The sequence below is a fragment of the Aegilops tauschii genome, chromosome 4 (assembly GCF_002575655.3).
Source record: "Aegilops tauschii subsp. strangulata cultivar AL8/78 chromosome 4, Aet v6.0, whole genome shotgun sequence".
In the NCBI taxonomy this organism is placed as follows: Eukaryota; Viridiplantae; Streptophyta; class Magnoliopsida; order Poales; family Poaceae; genus Aegilops; species Aegilops tauschii.
This window is the reverse complement of record NC_053038.3, coordinates 149,261,975-149,279,808: the sequence shown is the minus strand read 5'-3', so window position 1 is coordinate 149,279,808 and position 17,834 is coordinate 149,261,975. Positions and strand designations below refer to the sequence as shown.

The window sequence follows — 17,834 nt, the reverse complement described above, 5'->3', positions numbered from 1 at the left end:
GCAGTGATCCTCTCACCTACCCAAAATCAAAGACATGTTGTTCTTCCCATTGCTTGTTTATGTACGCTATGAAGTAAACAGGTACATGATCCTCTTTTACTAAACATGGGTGTCTGGAACTTAAGGAACACTAGTGGTGGGAAAGGAGCTGGAGGAAATAAGAAAGCGAAGCAGTAATTCCCTGGGTGAATGCCCATGACATGACAAATGGTCCACCCAACATTTGTTTTGCATTCCTATCCATCTAAACATCGGTATTTTTTTCATACTCTCTGTTTCGCTCTTCATATTGCAGACTACTTTCCTATGGTGCTTGTTCGTGCTTGTTGCTGATTGCACACCCTATGGTGCTTGATGCCGATTGCAATGGCAACGCTTCATCTTCTCAGGGGATCCAAGCTGTGCTCGTCATCTACACTAGTGTTAAACTATATTCGGGCGCGACTATATGCATGCCATTTGTGTTGTAGAATATTTATAGCAAATATTCACTACAATTCATTCTTTCGTATAGGCACATGCCTTTTCTCTCTTTAACACAGTACACTAGTTAAGAAATTTGAATCGTTGTCCGCTGTTAGGTAATCTTATATTACTTCTAAGATTCTACCAAAGTGACTATAGATTTATTTGATTTATTAGATTATATCAAACTACTAGAAAGTATACTTCAGAATGTTTGCCCCTCCAATCGGCAACCCTTTTAGTTAAATAAGGGATTCTTTCATTAGTTGAGGCTTCCACTTAATATTATTGCAACTCAGCGAATGAGCAACAACCGAAGACAATGATAACCATACTTTCTCACAAGTAAAGTAGGTTGTAGAACACCTTGACAATGCAACTATATATTCAGGGGACATTCTACAGATTTGTGCTTAGACGATGAGTTTCAGTGGTATGGAAAGCATATGTGCTTTCAACAACGACAGCCCACAGAAAACACCTAGCCATGAAGAGTTGGTTAGAGAATAAGGTCATGTTCGATACTGATGCAACAAGCAGCGATGACTCTACCTATGGAAACAAGTGCATGTCTTGGTTTTGCCTACAAGCAGGAGCTACAACAATCGACCACAAGATGTGAAACTGAGTTACCATGGGGAAGGAGCAAGGTGGCGCACACTTCATGAGGTGTAGGAGAAGACATGGGTGAGCTCCAGCGCCTGGTGAGGAAGGAGGGGTTTACGGGCCGGATCTGGCGGGTGATAGGTTGGAGCTCGAGCTCGAGACTGAGACAGGGAAGGTGAGGAGGAGGCGAGGGAGAAGAGCAGATGACGGCATGGATGAAAGGAGAGAAGAGGTCGGCAATGCAGATGAAGGCGAGGAGCAGCCGGTGGCATGGATCAAGGAAGAGAGCACCGTCGGCGTCGATGATGCACATATGGGAAAGAGGGAGGTGAGACCGCCGAGCCAGGAGGCGGCTTGGCTCGGCTCAGCCATGGAGCTGGCATTGGAGACTCCCTGCCGACCTCCTTGGCAAGAGATGTTGTGCCTGTAGGTATTTTTATCCTCCCCACCTCTTGTTCTCCCCTCTCTTGATGTACTCTATCTTATTCCACTACTCTCTGTGTCACAGATGTTCCTGAATTTGTCTTTGTAGTGGTTGGGTGCTGCCATAGAATGTGCGACTATAGTAAGATGCAGTTCTCGACAATCGCTATTAGGTGCTCTCCCCTGTTACTTTTTTGTTTTTCTGGTTTTGATTTCCTGGTATTCATTTTATCTAAACACCACAACCTGTCAGATCTGAGAGAGAAGAGGAACAGAAGGCACGGTAGAAGAATTTGGTGAAGAACAAGGTGACTCTCTCTCTTTCATGCGAACATGGTTCATTTTGCTGTTATAATTTGTGCTAATAATAACGTTTTAAATAGCGGGCTATGGCATTTAGCGGCAACCCTTAAAAACAGCTATAGCCGAGCTATAGCGGCAAATTGTACATGAAATCATTTAGCGGCAACACCCTCAAACAGCTATAGCAGAGCTATAGAGGGGCTATAGCCGGCTATTTAAAACTATGCCTAATATACATGAGTTGTGCATATTGAGCTAAATGTATTGGAAAAATGGTCTGGTTGCGGAACATTTGGTAGAATTTTTTTATTCAAGATGGAACAAGTTTGTTATCGATATTCCTGTAAATGGTTTGTATAGTTTGTTTTTTTCATTAAGCAAACATACGGTTGTATGGTTATCAAAATTCAGAGGTTCTGCGATGGCATCAAGATAGTCTCTTTTTTATTCCCCATTTAACTTTACCAAACAGAACAAAGATAGCTACAAAGAAGAGCATATATATTTGAAATACTTGTGTGATGTCTGCACTCTTGTCCTCATATATCCACTATTTATCTCAATCAAGTAGACCCACTTTTGTTTTTATTTGCATATGTCGGTGCAGCAAACATTTATGTTTGCCGCCCGTACTCACGCACATGCGTAAAGTCATTCATACATCAAGTATCTATGCATGACGCGAGATAAGCCAGAGAAACCGCTCCTCGTGAGATCAAGGGGAGCATTAAGAAGATCAAGTTGAAAGGAGATCACCTGACGGAAGCCTCCCTTGCGGGAAAGGAGAGCCAGGTCAGGTCGAGGCTGCACCTAAGGAACATGGCCGGATCACCTCGGCAAGGCTCCCGGGGCCGTCAAACTCAGAACCCGCCAAGATCCTTGCCGGCGAGCCTTCACCAAGACGCCACTGCTCCACCTCATCACACGCCAACTGCTAATTAATGTGGTGTCAAGCTCTCAAGTAGCTAGGTGGATCCTGTCAGGCACGTGGCAACATGCTAGAGAAGAGATTAGCTTTATTGACACCCGTCATGGAGGCGTGTCATGCTAATGAGGAGAAGATGGATAAGCAGCGCGGCAGTCTTGCCGGGGTTCAACCTCAACATGGCACCTAGTAGTGCATTTAATGCGCTTTGTCCTAACCGCCAGAGTTAGGTATGATAGCACTGTTAGCTATCTAATCACACCAAAATGACTATTTTGCCACTGTGCTCGCCCCTTAAGCTATAAAAGGAGGACCGAGGCAACCTAGCAAGGGGTTCAAATTTTAGATCCCCCAACACTTGTACGTACATGCTGCCCCCCCGAGGAACCCTTGCCGGGCTAGAGCACGTCGTGTCTTCGTGTTCCTCCAGATCAATCCTCCACAGTAGGAGTAGGGTTTTATGCAGCAAAGCGGCCCGAACCTGGGCAAAAGAGAGTTGTCCATCGCCACGCCACCCCTACCATTTCTGCTCTTTGCGCAATGTGACCGTCCCCTTGCCGAACCTCAAAGGGGAACCCCTGCCCCATAGGTGATCGTGCTTCCACGCTGACCGCTGATATGCTCTGCAATTTAGTAACAATCACCTTGCATAATGCAGACTAACATGGGAATGAAGGACGATGATCTTCCTAAACGTTTAATGGTTTGACCCCTCCCTCCCATTCTTGTTCTTGGCACCATGAACTGTGCTCTTGACAATGTCCACAAACTTATGATACTGAATTTTTTTGTTGCCCATGCGGCTATCATTCATTTTGATATGCATCTAATATTGGTGATGGTTGCGTTGCTGTAGCGTTCTGTTTTCTGCTCATAAATATTTGTTGGTACTTTGCAATTTGGGATTACTTGCTTAGTTGCTGGATTGAGAAACATGAATCCATGATTCTTTTGATTTATCCCATATGTGTGCAGGCTGGGCTGAGTTGCTGGATAGAGAAATAAATTTTGTATACTTGTTTGATGTCTCATTTGTTCAAACGAGTGAAAGCCTTAAATTGCACATATGCTATTATGATCATCAGATTGTTTGCCGCATTGTGAGTTTGTAGTGTTACATAGAGGAATGCAACTCATATATATGGTCCTTTTATGCTTAGACTATCATATTGGTTGTGTTGATTGTTCTATTTTATTCCTTATGAATAATTCCTAAGCGCACTTTGGTTATATTTCTTGAGGGAAATAATGCTAATGTTGTACCTATTGTTCCATCACTATTGGGCCTAAGTGGTTTTGTTCCTCCTGGGCAGATGGCTGGGATGCATTCTTATATGCTACATCCTCATGGTATTCCTCAATCTTTAGCCTTGCCCAACTTTGTTCTTCCTCGGCTTGGTACTTCTCAGCCTACAATCCAACCTACCTTACACTAGCTTGATCAGTAGGTAATTTATTATACTCACAAGCACTTCATTTATTGTATCATCCAGGTAGACATGGCATATTGGAGCAAGCATCATGTCAGGTTTAGGGAATAGAAAACCTTCGGTATGTAGAAATTTCGCCACATAGTTATTGTACACCGGCTGGAGAGAAATTATTGGCAGATGCCCCAATTATAAGTAAGAATAATTTCATAAATAAGAGGGAGATATGCTATCACAAATTGCTCACCTTTTGAAGGTTTAATACATATTGGCCCGATGAAACCGTTTTTCTGTTTATAGTTTCCTAGTCAACAACTTCCTGTATAATCCCGAAATGGTTTGTTGCCTATTTTTTTTCTTATTCACACCATTATTTAGTCAGAGGAATACCAGTCATTTAAAAACACAGCTGATGGCAATGTTCATATGGATTAGAAAGAAAAAATAGTGATGCCAAAATATAATTTGATCACACCGCATTGCTATGTTGTGTTTTGCCAAAAAATTGAGCAATGGTTCACATGGATTGCAGAAAATATTAGTAACATATTGACAAGTGCATCATAAGAACTAAACAATCTGGAACTTACATATATATATTTTAAATTATGCATTGATTGCTGAAAATATTGTTTGATGTATGCATCACCTCTCTTCCATTTAACTAGATTTCTATTTCTTATACTACGATGGCGATGTCCATGCTTCTCTGGCTGCTACTGAGGATGGCAGTGATCCTCTCACCCACCCAAAATCAAAGACGGGTTGTTCTTCACATCACTTGTTTATTTATGCTATGAAGTAAACAGGTACAATGATCCTCTTTTGCTAAACATGGGTGTCTGGAACTTAAGGAACACTAGTGGTGGGAAAGGAGCTGGAGGAAACAAGAAAGCGAAGTAGTAATTCCCCGTGTGAATGTCTTGATAAGAAAAATGGTCCCCCAACATTTATTTTGCATTCCTATACATCTAAACGTCGGTATTTTTTTCATACTCTTAGTTTCGCTCTTCATATTGGAGACTACTTTCCTATGGTGCTAGTCGCATGCTTGTTGCTGATTGCACACCCTATGGTGCTTGATGCCGATTGCAATGGCAACGCTTCATCTTCGCAGGCGATCCAAGCTGTGCTCGTCATCTACACTAGTGTTAAACGATATTCAGGTGTGACTATATGGATGCCATTTGTGTAATAGAATATTTATAGCAAATATTCACTACGATTTATTCTTTCGTGTAGGCACATGCCTTTTCTCTCTTTAACACAGTACATTAGTTAAGAAATTTCAATCGTTGTCCGTTGTCAGGTAATCTTATATTACTTCTAAGCTTCTACAAAAGTGAGTATAGATTTATTTGATTTATTAGATTATATCAAATTACTACAAAGTATACTTCAGAATGTTTCCTCTCCAATCAGCAACACTTTTAGTTAAACAAGGGATTCTTTCATTATTTGAGGCTTCCACTTAATATTATTACAACTCAGCGAATGATCAACACCCGAAGACAATGATAACCATACTTTCTCGCAAGTAAAGTAGGTTGTAGAAACCTTGACAATGCAACTATATATTCAGGGGACATTCTACAGATTTGTGCTTAGACGATGAGTTTTAGTGGTATGGAAAGCATATGTGCTTTCAACAATGACAGCCCACCGAAAACACCTAGCCATGAAGAGTTGGTTAGAGAATAAGGTCATGTTCGATACTGATGCAACATGTAGCGATGACTCTACCTATGGAAACAAGTGCATGTCTTGGTTTTTCCTACAAGCAGGAGCTACAAAGATGAACCACAAGCTGAGAAACCGAACCAGGGCTATCTGTATGATACTACCTATATAGCTTGCTTTCTAATATAAAACCAATGTAAATAAGCTATCATGAACTAGCCAAATAAGTTTCTGGCCTATCATGCTACCATGCAATACCTAAGTATCTATGTCCTTATGCTTCAAGGATTCTATTATCTATATCTAAACTACTCTTTTGGTTTGAATGCTCGGTTCGCTCTCGCTTTTTGTTCCAGGGGCGCAACGGGTTGATTTTATGATCGTTGTATAAAAATCCCATCTTGCATGGTCTGAAAGCCTGATTTGCTCACGCCCTTTGCACCATTGGTGCAACGGGTCATCTTGTAGTAATAAAAACTTAACCATAACTCACTCAACGATGCCGAGGTAAAACTTCATGGCGGATTTCCACAGTGCCACTTCGACCTGGTGCTTGTTCTTGGAGGCTTCGACGCGGGCGGGAGCCCCTTCTTCGTTTGCCGCTACCACACACTCATCGGCAAGGAGCTCTTCATCCATGGTGCGGAATCACTAGATGTGGGGGAAGATGTGCTCGTCGCACATCAAACCTACCCTACACTCCCCGGCCGCCACACCGGGAGAGCCAACCGTGCTCCCGAGCCTACATCGACCTCCACTCGCGCCACCCTTTGTTGTCGTTGTTGCTTGAGTTGAAAAGCGTCACGACGGTGTGGCTTGAGCTTGCTTGCTTGGCGTCGTGGTGGCGTTGCTTGCTGGCACGCTCCTGAGCCTGCCTCGACCTCCACTTGCGCCCCTGTTGTCGTCCTCCTTGCTTGAGCTGGAAAGCGTCACGATGGCATGGCTCGAGCTTTCTTGCTCGGTGTCATAGTGGCGTCACTTACCAGTCGTGCCCCTGTTCCCGCCTCGGCCTCCACCAGCATTGGCGTGACCACCATAGCTAGATCCGCTTGCCATGGATCTTCCGTCGATGGTGAAAAAGGAGAGGAGAGGTGGGGCTAATTGCTTGTAGAGTGCTCTAAACCTAGCGGCAGAGGAGACGTTTCGTGACGAAGGGGATCTGGTTTGCTAACCCTACAAGCCCCCAGCCCCATACATATAGCAGCAGAGCGGCGCATATGCGGGTCGTGTAGGACCGAAAGTATATCTAGAGGGGGGTTATTAGACTACTTGATGAAATAAAAACTTATCCTTTTCCCAATTTTAGTGGTAGGCAAGCTTTATCAATTCTACCAAGTCAAGTACACCGTACACATGCAAGTCTAAGAGTTGAGCTGTGGAAAGTAAAGACTTTGCATATGAATGTAAAGGAGAGATCGAAGAAATCAAACACAATGAAGACACAATGATTTTTGTCATGGTTCCGATAGGTGGTGCTATCGTACATCCACATTGATGGAGACTTCAACCCATAGAGGGTAACGGTTGCGCGAGTCCATGGAGGGCTCCACCCATGAAGGGTCCATGAAAAAGCAACCTTGTCTATTCCATCATGGCTTACGCCCACGAAGGACTAGCCTCACTCGGGTAGATCTTCACGAAGTAGGCGATCTCCTTGCCCTTACAAACTCCTTGATTCAACTCCACAATATCTTGGAGGCTCCCAAGTGACACCTAACCAATCTAAGAGACACCACTCTGCAAAAGGTAATAGATGGTGTTGTTGATGATGAACTCCTTGCTCTGGTGCTTCAAATGATAGTCTCGCCAACACTCAATCACTCTCTCACAGATTTGGCTTCGGTAGAAGAGGGAATTGACTGGAAAGCAACTTGGGGAAGGCTAGAAATCAAGGTTCAAATGGTAGGATTGGAATCTCTTGATCTCAACACATGAGTAGGTAGTTCTCTCTCAGAAAATGAGTAGTGGACGTAGTACACCGGACCAACCTACCACTTCCCACCCACCGTGCCAGAGAGGCTCTACCCTACCGGCGTGTACGTTGATCGCACACTACGTGTGTGGGAAATATCAAGGCCGAGGACCGCAAGGAACTTCACCGAGTTCTTCCTCGCGTCCGGCTACCACCACCTCCCGCGGGGATGTCCAATGATGTTCCGCGTCAAGGAGGTCATCCAAAACCGGGTGGTGGTTGCTCTCCTTGCCCACTTCACCAACACATTTGATGCCTTCTACCTCCTCGGCCGGGTGTTTTGGTGTGGCTCCAAGTTCATCGCTTTCACCACCCACAACAGGTTCACGGAGTACACCAACATCTTCCCCACCACGACGCGCATGCACAATCTTCCGTACCCCATCAACAACGCCCTGGAGGAGCAGTGAAAAGGGCGCCCAGAGGAGGAGCGAGGTGGAGAGGGCGGCGGCTAGGGTTCTAAACCCTCCATCTTTTTTAGTCTATGTTATGTTAAGTTGTAATTGAACTATGTTGGAGTTGCTATGGGCTTGTTGGCCCTTTTATTAAGTTCTATTACTAAGTTCTTCCTAGTTTGAACTATGTGATCGTTCTATGGGCTTGTTGGCCCTATCTACATATTGGGACTACATATTTGTTGATTGTTTTCTTAGAGAGCTCGGCTTGTTAGTAGGGTTCCCTTGTTAGTAACCACCTAGTGCATGCAAGCAAGCTTTGTTAGTAGGGATGAATGAGTAGAGCTAAGCAAGGGAGTGGCTATTTTTTTACACAAGCCACAAATACGTAGCCACCTAGCTAGAAGAGAGGAACCAGCGGCAGTGACCGTCGCTGCATCCGTGGCGGCTGGCGTGCAAGAAAACTGCTCGGTCTGTGCATCGTGGCGGACGCATCGGCGCATGCAGGCTCGGTCAGTGCATGCAAGCTCGGTCGGCGCATCATGGCATCGGTGCATGCATGCTGCAGGCAGGCTTTGCTGGGTGCATGCATAGCAGGCTTCTGTCCTGGCGGCGCGCGCAGACGTTTAATGCAAGGGACGACCCAACAAAACCACGGCCCAATGGTCGAACAGCGACACCACCTAACGCGGCCCCACTTCTCAGGTCCAATGGACGACACAGTCCAGCGTGGCCCCACTAGTCAGAATTAATGGTCAAGCCTTTGACCCACGACAACGTCCGTTGTGACCAGTTATGAGGGTTTCTGGCAAGGGAGTGGGGAAAATTGAGCATAAGTTAAGAGTGCGGGGATGAATGATTATAGCTAAGGAACCAGGGGCACAGATGTAAAAAACCTATTAATAATCCATTTATTAATCTAATTGACATTCATATTAAGCACATAATATATTTCATTTCCATATTAAGGAAGCAGGATTTCATAATTGAAATACATCAGAGTACAACATGATATAGCTTTAGCACTCAGCTACCCAATTACACAACTGCACCAGCACCAAGTTTCACATGCAACATGTAGAACCTTTCAAATTAGCATCATAGACGGTATATGGACATATGCATCTCATGTGGAAAATTGCTGAAGCGGAAGGCGAATATTGAGCCTTCATTCATGTTGAAGGTCTTTGCAACTTTAGGCCAGTGCCTGTGGATGATTGACCATCCGTCCTTTGTCCTCTTCAGGAACACTTCAATATTGAACCATGGGTGTTGTATGAAAACCTTCCTCGCCTCCTGACCATAGAGGTGGTTTGAGAGGCAATCATCAGTGAACTGCTTTGGAAAGGCCTGAAAACAAGGATGTGCATAAATATCTTCTCTATATTGGAAATGGGTCAAAGAAATTAAAAAAGGCAAGGTATAATAGTTAGTACCATCTTGTAGTGAACTGATGTCTTCTTCATTGTGCAGACAAAGATCTTGTTGTTTTTTGTCGCTAATTTCTTTATCCTAACAATCTTTCTGAGTTTCTTGACTTGAATGATATTCATGGACAACTCATTTCCCCATAAGCAAAAAGGGTCGAACGGTGGGTCAAAACCTCTGACAGCAGGACCTACATGTGCAGGACCAAATTGTTAAAAACCTAAATATTAGAATGGTTCCTGCAATTGCACAATAATGTGCTATTAGACAACGGACCATGCACGTGCTAACCTCGAGTGTAAACCTCAGTGCTTCCCATTGTTTCCCTGCAACACATATAAGGTAGTTAGTCATCAGGTTAAGTAAGGGTTCACATGCTATCAGTAAAATATGTTGATGAGATTCATCAGATTAATTGAAGCCACATGGAAAACCCATTTATCCAAACCAAGCATGATTAAGAACTAGGAAATATAGCACTTGTATATGTTTGTCATGTATTAAGTGTGGCCAAATTTGATTTATTCCTCACATGCACAACAATACAAAATTCTACCAACGACAATTGGACATCGCATTGCAGAATTGAACCAAGCAGTTAACTAAACATCACAACAAATGAACCAAACATTAATTGAGCACCACATTGCACAATATAACATACTCCTAATAGAAGATCAGATAGTTAACCAAACCAAGCATGCTTAACAACTTGGAAATATAGCAATTGTATTTGTTTCTCATGTATTTACTACAGCCAAATTCAATTTATTCCTCACATGGTATACAATAACAGAATGCACCCACAATTATTGAACATCGCATTGCAAAAATTGAACCAAACAGTCAACTAAACACCACAACACAAAGAACCAAACGTTAACTGAGCACCACATTGCACAATGTATAACCAAACCAAGCATGATTGACAACTTGGAAATCTAACAATTGTATTTGTTTCTCATGTATTTTGTAAAGATAAATTTGATTTATTTCTCACATGGAAGACAATACAAAATTGCAGCCTGAAGAATTGAACATCACATTTGCAGAATTGAACCCAACAGTTAACTAAAGACAACAACTAATTAACAAAATAGTTAATAAGTGACCACCACACTGCACGACATATATAACATATACACTAGAGCAACAGATTGCATGGTAAAATTAGATAGCACAATTCACTAGAATTTGTGAAGGAAAGGCAGGAGCAGCATACGCAACGGGTAAACCGAGCATGCTTAACCGGCGTAGCTAGCAAATGGCAAGGTGCTCCTCCATGATACGGGCGTCGGCACGAATGGCAGCCATCGCGACCTCATCCGTGCGTGCGGCCATGATTTGCTTCTCCGCTGCCCAATGCTCCTTGAGATCCTGGCTATACTGCGTGCACCATGGCTTAGGGCGGCGCTTATTTGGGGGAGGGGTCGGTGATTTGGTTGGAAGGTGTCGCGCCGGCGGTCGGGGCATGTGGGATGTGGAAGGAGGAGGAGGATGGGGTCGGGTGTGGATTACCTGCCTGGATAGACGAGGTCGAGTAGCGTGAAGGAGGGTCGCGAGCAAGGAGTGAAGGTTTCAACTTGGAAAGGAAGGCGGAAACAGGGGAAATGTGGCTTTTGGTAAGTGGGAGGGGCGGGGAGGTAGATATTTCCGCGGAAGCCAAAAATTTGGAATCGCTTCAGCGAAAAAACTGGCGCGCAAAGTGTCATCAGACACGGTCCCTTATTCAGAACTGTGTACGATATGTGAACATCACAAACGATTCGGATAGCTTAACCCGTGTGTGATGAGTTTGAACGTCAAAAATTTTGGTTTGAATTTCCCCAGTTACAGTGGTCATCCACGTCATTGCATAATTTGGGTACACAAAGGAGACTACAACACACCCACACTTCTTAATCGAGCAAGTTCAGCAATTAAACAGAGCTAGCTGACCTAAACATTACTCTAAAAATTAAAGACCATCGCTCTTAATTAAACAAAACAAAGAGTACTAATACGGCTGGTGCTCGTCGATCTCCGTCGCTGCCTCCATGTCCAAGCTCGCGCCCGACGGTCTCCTGGGGAAGGGGCTCCATGCATCCATCGCACCATACTCGACAAGCGTCTCGCCATCCACATCCGCCATCTCTTTGGAAAAGGCCGCCATGAGCTGGGCATGGGCGGCCGCGATCTGGGCTTGGACGGGCTCCGTCGTTGCAAGGTATGCGACGGAGGAACGAACGGCTTCTCGAATACTCTCGGCGATTGCCAACTCTTCGGCCGTGGGTTGCCGACCGTTGTCGGAGAAGCTTCGTTCGCTTTGTGCAGTGACCGCCATGAGCTGGGCGTGGGTGGCCTCAACATGGTCGTGGGCGGCCTCCATCAGGGCTAAGGCCGCCACTGCGAAACGGAAATCTTCTGTGCCGCTCTCGCCAGTTGCTATCCCCGAGGCAGATGTTGCTGCCACCACCTAAGAAGCAACAGCGGCCGTTTGGGCTGCCTTGGCCACCCGGTTGCAGTTGCGGTCGTGCTCATGCACCTTGTTAGCACGCGCATGGCGGCAGTGGCCGCACTCTCACCGGAGTGGGCCACCGAAGTTGCCCTCATGATGCGGGTCCATGTGCCCATCATTCACCGGCGATGATTGAACAGTGAATTGATATTTGAGGAGCAAGCTAGTGTGCTTGAGACGTCAGCTGTGGACTGTAGCTGACGCACCTTCTCGCATAGGCCATAGGCGTACTATGCACCGACGGTGCTCCAGGATATTTTGTGCTGCATCTCACGCGGTTGGTGATAATAAACTGTGTGGGATCTACTAGATTTTTCATCTTGATTTGAATTACATAATGGGGTCACAACGGCAATGGACGGTGTTTGAATTGCTAGACCTTTTATCTGCAGTGAACATGCAACTATATGTGTGTCGTAAAAGAATTGGATTCAGGGTTTGTTTGAACATTTTACACATTAAATTGGGTTTCTAGCCATTTCAGGTGCACAATTCAAAATTAAACTACATGCACATGCTCCGGTGCACCAACATGGGTCGTAAAATCATATATGTGTCCATGGGTTTATGCTTATGTCCCATGCAAGAAATGGGGATGAAATTCGAACACCACGGCACCGTGGCTCTCCAGCAAACATCGACATACTTGCTTTTGTAATTCTAGTAAATCCAAAATTTGTTCGAATTTATGAAACTTGGCATGCTATCATGGAGCGTCATCAACATCCTGTGGTAAATTTTTTGTCCCATTTGGGGCAGGTTTGGGTATAAGCTTCTCATAAACTAGAGCTTCTCACAACAAGTGTGATGGTTTCGGTAGGGAACGTTTCACCTTTCTGGACGAAATGATATCCGTTGACTCTTCTCGATTTCAAATTTTTTCCCAGTGTCAACATAGAAAAACATGAGTGTTGTGTCAATTTTTGGGATTTTTCGGGGTTCGCTTGGACAATTTTATACATTAACTGAGTTTTCTATGCATTCATGTGCATAATTCAAATTTGAACTACAGGCACATGCTCTAATGCATATAGATTAGTTGAAAATTCAAATCTGTGTCCTTGGTTGGATGCTTAGGTCCCATGCAAGAAATGGGAATGAATGTCAAACACCCTACCACCGTCACACGCCCGCAAACATTGAGATACCTGGTTTTTAAATTCTAGTAAATCCAAAGCTCGTCTGAAATTCATGAAACTTGGCATGCTGTCATGGAGTGGCATCAACATGTCGTGGTAAATTTTTTGTCCCATTTGGGGCATGTTTGGGGATATGCTTCTCACAAACCAGAGCTTCTCACAACAAGGCTGATGGTTTTGGTAGGGAATGTTTCACCTTTTTGGACGAAACGATATCCATTGCCTCTTCTCGATTTCAATTTTTTTCCTAGTGTCAACATAGAACAACAGGAGTGTTGTGTCAATTTTTGGGATTTTTTCCGGGGTTCCTTTGGACATTTTTATGCATTAATTGAGTTTTCAATGCATTTATGTGCATAATTCAAATTTGAACTACATGCACATGCTCTAATGCATATAAATTGGTTGAAAATTCAAATATGTGTCCTTGGTTGCATGCTTATGTCCCATGCAAAAAATGGGAATGAACGTCAAACACCCTGCCACCGTCACTCGGCCGCAAACATTGAGATACCTTCTTTTTAAATTCTAGTAAATCCAAAACTCGTCTGAAATTCATGAAACTTGGCATGCTATCATGGAGTGGCATCAACATGCCATGGTGAAAATTTTGTCCCATTCGGGGCAGGTTTGGGTATATGCTTCTCACAAACCAGAACTTCTCACAACAAGCATGATGGTTTCGGTAGGGAACGTCCCACCTTTGGGGACGAAACGATATCCATTGCCTCTTATTGCTTTCAAAATTTTTCTCGTGTCAACGTAGAACAACAGGAGTGTTGTTTCATTTTTTGTGATTTTTTGGGGTTTGTTTGGACATTTTTATGCATTAATTGAGTTTTCAATGCATTCATGTGCATAATTAAAATTTGAACTACATGCACATGCTCTAATGCATATAAATTGGTTAAAAATTCAAATCTATGTCCTTGGTTGCATGCTTAGGTCCCATTCAAGAAATGGGAATGAATGTCAAACACCCCACCACCGTCACTTGGCCGCAAACATTGAGATACCTGGTTCTTAAATTCTAGTAAATCCAAAGCTCGTCTGAAATTCATGGAAGTTGGCATGCTATCATGGATCGGCATCAACATGCCGTGGTAAATTTTTTGTCCCATTTGGGGCAGGTTTGGGGATTTTCTTCTCAAAAACCAGAGCTTCTCACAACAAGCCTGATGGTTTCGGTAGGGAGCGTTTCACCTTTTTGGACGAAACGATATACATTGCCTCTTCTCGATTTCAATTTTTTTCCTAGTGCCAACATAGAACAATAGGAGTGTTGTGTCAATTTTTGGGATTTTTCAGGGTTCGTTTGGACTTTTTTATGCATTAATTGAGTTTTCAATGCATTTATGTGCATAATTCAAATTTGAACTACATGCACCTGCTCTAATGCATATAAATTGGTTGAAAATTCAAATCTGTGCCCATGGTTGCATGCTTAGGTCCCATGCAAGAAATGGGAATGAATGTCAAACACCCTGCCACCATCACTCAGCCGCAAACATTGAGATACCTTGTTTTTAAATTCTAGTAAATCCAAAACTCGTCTGAAATTCATGAAACTTGACATACTATCATGGAGTGGCATCAACATGCCGCGGTAAATTTTTTGTCCCATTTGGGGTAGGTTTGGGTATATGCTTCTCACAAACCAGAGCTTCTCACAACAAGCATGATGGTTTCGGTAGGGAACATCCCACCTTTTGGGGACGAAACGATATCCATTGCCTCTTATTGCTTTCAAATTTTTTCTCGTGTCAAGGTAGAACAACAGGAGTGTTGCGTCAATTGTTGTGATTTTTCAGGGTTCGTTTGGACATTTTATGCATTAACTGACTTTTCAATGCATAATTCAAATTTGAACTACATGCACATGCTCCAGTGCATATAAATTGGTTGAAAAATCAAATCTGTGTCCTTGGGTGCATGCTTAGGTCCCATGCAAGAAATGGGAATGAATTTCAAACAACAGAGCACCGTTGATTGTTGGCAAAACGTTGGGATAATTTGTTTTTAAATTCTAGTAAATCCAAAACTCTCTGAAATTCATGAAACTTGGCATGCTATCATGGAATGGCACCCGACATGCTGTGGTATTTTTCATGTCCATTTTTAGAGAAGGCGCACTCGAATAACAACCAACAAAGGCATTTTGAAAAAATAGCTGCCACTTTAATATCTCAAACGTTTGTATAATTCAAACTGTGTGTGTTCTGTTAACCATTCACGTGACGCCACATGTCTTGGTTTTAATGGCTATAGGAGGTGTCGTGCGGACAACTTCTTGACCTTGACTGTACAGGAGGCGTGCGAGCATAGTCCGGTGCGCAGGCTGACCGAGAGACGTGCAAGCTGTCCTCCAATGCACAGGCTCACCGGGAAGCGTGCGAACTGTACGTTGCGCAGGCTCACAGGGAGAGAGCCCTTTGACTTCCATGGTCGCCCGCCTTCCTCTCCATTAATGGCGCCCGAGCAGCTGCTTCATACGGGCGGCCTTACTGTTCGCCCCCCATTCCCCTCCCTCCCGCAGACCTCTACCAATGCCATGGCGCAGAAGGATCATCTGCCACTTGTCTTCAAGTTTGGTGAAGTTGACTTTGAGCCGGAGGAGATAGAAAATAAGGAGGAATGGGGCCTCATGGACATGGCCCAGAACGAGCTGGCTGCGGCGGTTGCTGCCCCCGCTCCCGTCCCAGCTCCCATCCCCCCCGCCCGCGCCAGCGACCATCCCCGTAGTATTGACGGGCTGGTCGCCGAGCACTATCGCAGAGTTGGAAGCCGCGGTGTCAGCAAGGTATGCGCGGACCCGCGCGAGCTCGTGTACATGCCAGCATCAGCGCCCGTGCGCGTGCTCGTGCGCGCCCTTCTACCCACCGCGACGTCGGTCCCCGTGCGTTTGGCTGCACCCACCGCGCCCGTGCCCGTGCGCGCGCCCCCCTCAGCGGCATGGGACGCCGCCGTCGACCGCTACCTCTCAGCACTGCCAGCTGCCGTCCTCCCGCGCCTTGCCTGTCGATCGCGCGACGACATGATGTTTGATTTACAAGTGAAGAACATTCTGTGCTGCATTGAAGACTTCAACAACGGCGTCCCGAAGGACGACAACGACAATGATGGCGCGGCACGCCGCCTCCGCCGCCGCCGGAAATATTTTTTCTTGGGTTTAATACTGTATCTCAATCATACGAATATAAATTTCTAGTATGACTGAATGAAAGATATGGTTTGAGCGAACTTGCGTTTTTCTCTCTTAATGTATAGACTTATCAAACGACTTTCTTTTGAAAAAATGTCAATGGTTTTTAAATATAAAACACTCATCGCAAACGTTTTAGTTAGAACACCCGTATGCAAACCGACAGCTTCCCCAGGAAGCCAAGGGAAAATATGCCGAGCAGGATTTGTGCAGCACTTGATCGCAAACATTTTAGATATAACACCCGTATGCAAAGTGAGAGCAGGATTTGTGCATCTCTTCAACGCAAACGGTTCTTTTGGATGACCCGTGTGCAACCACTTACAAACAATTTGGGTATGTTGCCATTTGTAAAACTAGAAAGATTGACATTTGTTGATATAGTAACATTGGCATTTGTCAACCTTGTAACACTGCGATTTGTCAAAATATGAAGCTAAAAATCATTAGCAGTATCTAATTTTTGCAACTAAAATTCAGTAATTAAGCATTGATTTCATTCATAGATTAAGCAATCATTCTTAATTTATACAAACAGTTCAACTCGACAGCTGAACCGACCAAACTTTTCCCCAATTGTTGCCAACCACGTACTGAAATAGCTAGTTCAACTATATATACGAGCTAATTTTAAGTATGTTGTACAGTTCCACCACATCTATAGTCAGATGAACTGAACAAAATAGCCCCTAAATACTACTACCACGGAGGGGCTTTGTACTACTTCCAGCTGCCTCTCCTCTGCCGAGCGTGCTCAGAAAGAGACAGAGGAGGAGGAGCCTACCGATGAGCTGGACAACTGCAATACGGCGCCTGCCGCTGCTGCAGCGTCAGCGACGCTCACCTCGAACGCCCTCTCCCGCTCGAGACGACCCCTCTTGAAGCGTTGACTCTCCTCGTAGATGTCCTGATTCCTCGCCTTTGAGGCGGCATGTGCCGCGGCCACGGCGGCTGTCGGCGTTTTTGGAACGGGGGTCCCAAGACTAGCCTGCCTGCGGCCCACGGCGTGGCTAAGCTAGCAGGCCTGTACGTCCCATCTTCATCAACAAGGCATTCAAGACCCTCGCGAGGGGCCAAGCCTCGTGAGGCGGACGACGCAAGACCTCCTCAGGAGCGGTCTAACTAGGCAGGCTCACGAGGAGCGGAGATATCAAGGTGGGGCAAACCTCCCAAGACTCTCGTGACGTGAGCCATGACGATCGACACCAGGCGGGCGCCAGCGCGCGCAGCGTCCTTGTTTCCTCTTCGGTGCTAAGGCGGCAAGCGCAGGCGCGGAGTACCGAGGCATCAGGCAAGGGTTTCCATATCGGTGCAACAAGACCAGGACTGGAAGGACGGCAGGGCGGAGGTCACCATGGAGCCCAAGACG

The 17,834-nt window shown here is 44.9% G+C and overlaps 1 protein-coding gene across 3 annotated transcripts in view; it reads left to right on the top strand.

Annotated features, from left to right (window-relative positions):
* Window positions 1–4,199, top strand: part of LOC109765755 (uncharacterized) — a 28,127-nt gene extending 23,928 nt beyond the window's left edge. Inside the window, exon 4 of one of the 3 annotated variants that reach the window (XR_012181647.1) lies at window positions 4,036–4,199. The gene's annotated coding sequence lies outside the window, so the exon portion shown is untranslated. The remainder of the gene's footprint in view (window positions 1–4,035) is intronic. The other 2 variants (XR_012181643.1, XR_012181644.1) reach the window with 2 other exon arrangements.
* The last annotated feature ends 13,635 nt before the right edge of the window (window positions 4,200–17,834 follow it).